At 45.0% G+C, this 1,561-nt stretch overlaps 1 protein-coding gene across 1 annotated transcript in view; it reads left to right on the forward strand.

Moving 5' to 3' along the window:
• CAB39 (calcium binding protein 39) overlaps positions 1–1,561 on the forward strand; it is a 127,846-nt gene that overhangs the window by 44,389 nt on the left and 81,896 nt on the right. The gene's annotated exons all lie outside the window — the stretch shown is intronic.

The following is a 1,561-nucleotide window of genomic DNA, read 5'->3' on the forward strand; positions in this document are numbered from 1 at the left end:
TTTATTATTTATTTATTTATTTTTGAGATGGAGTTTCACTCTGTCACCCAGGCTGGAGTGCAGTGGCGTGATCTCAACTCACTGCAACCTCCCCCTCCCGGTTCAAGCGCTTCTCCTGTCTCAGTCTCGTAAGTAGCTGGGATTACAGGTGCACGCCGCCACGCCCAGCTGATTTTGTATTTTTGTAGAGATGGGGTTTCACTATGTTGGTCAGGGTGGTCTTGAACTCCTGACCTCATGATCTGCTGGCCTCATCCTCCCAAAGTGCTAGGATTACAGGCGTGAACCACCACGCCCGAAAACTAAATCATGAAAAATGATTTATTTACCAATGTGTTTGGATCCTACTGAGGAATGTCACTTCTTGTTTTGGGTAGTTGTTACTGTGTTTCTTTTCCTTCTTATTTAAATTTAAGTCAGGGTCTTACTCTGTCACTCAGGCTAGAGAGCAGTGGTGCAGTCACCACCTCTTAGGCTCAAGTGATGCTCCAACCTCAGCCTTCCAGTTAGCTGGGTGGACTCACACGTATGCAGCACCATGCCCAGCTAATTTTTAAATTTTTTGTAGAGACAGGGTCTCGCTATGTTGCCTAGGCTGGTCTCGAACTCCTGACCTCAAGCAGTCCCCCCACTTCAGACTCCCAAAGTGTTGAGATTACAGATGTGAGCCACCTCACCTGGCCTGTATTTCTATAGAATACAGTCTTACTTGTTCATATGTTCTGTAAAATCTTAGCTGCCTGGTATATTAATTAACAGAAATAATTGTGTCGTGCCTCCCCTTGCCCACGCAGAAGTATTTTATATATGTGTTCTTTTTGGTGGCTGTACTCTTTCTGCTATAACCAACTTTTGGTGTGTGGTAGGACTTGTAAACCTCTGTTAGCCTGGAAAGTCACATCTTTCACCATTGAGCCAGAGCTGAAAATATCTCTGTTGCATAGCACCGTAACACTTCCTGCAAAATACCATTTAAACATTCCCACCCTCTACATCACTGCTATTATTTGCAGAGTTACAGATAGGAAAGATAATATTTTCAGAGGACATATTGTGAGTGTGATACACTGTTTATGGAGAAGCAACCTGCATGCCCCCACCTCCATGCCCACTCCCCTGCCCAAAGGAAAAAGTAATGATCCAGGAAAAGGAAAAGAATGTCCCAGGCTTTCTGTCCCATCTAGCTTGTAGAGCAATCATATGATAGTTGAGAGTGACTCCCCTAACATCAGTTCAAACTTTTAGGCATAGAAAAGTTATTTAGAAGTGGACTTAAACATCCTTGGATTTTACGGCTGGGCATGGTGGCTCACACCTGTAATCCCAGCACTTTGGGAGGCCAAGGTGGGTGGATCCCTTGAGGCCAGGAGTTGAGACCAGCGTAGCCAACATGGTGAAAACCCATCTCTACTAAAAATACAAAAATTAGCTGGGTTGGTGGCTCACACCTATAGTCCCAGCTACTTGGGAGGCTAACACTGAAGCCCAAAAATCGCTTGAACCTGGGAGATGGAGGTTACAGTGAGCCAAGATTGTGCTACTGTACTCCAACCTGGGTGAC

Source organism: Colobus angolensis, unplaced genomic scaffold, assembly GCF_000951035.1.
Source record: "Colobus angolensis palliatus isolate OR3802 unplaced genomic scaffold, Cang.pa_1.0 Scaffold33, whole genome shotgun sequence".
In the NCBI taxonomy this organism is placed as follows: domain Eukaryota; kingdom Metazoa; phylum Chordata; class Mammalia; order Primates; family Cercopithecidae; genus Colobus; species Colobus angolensis.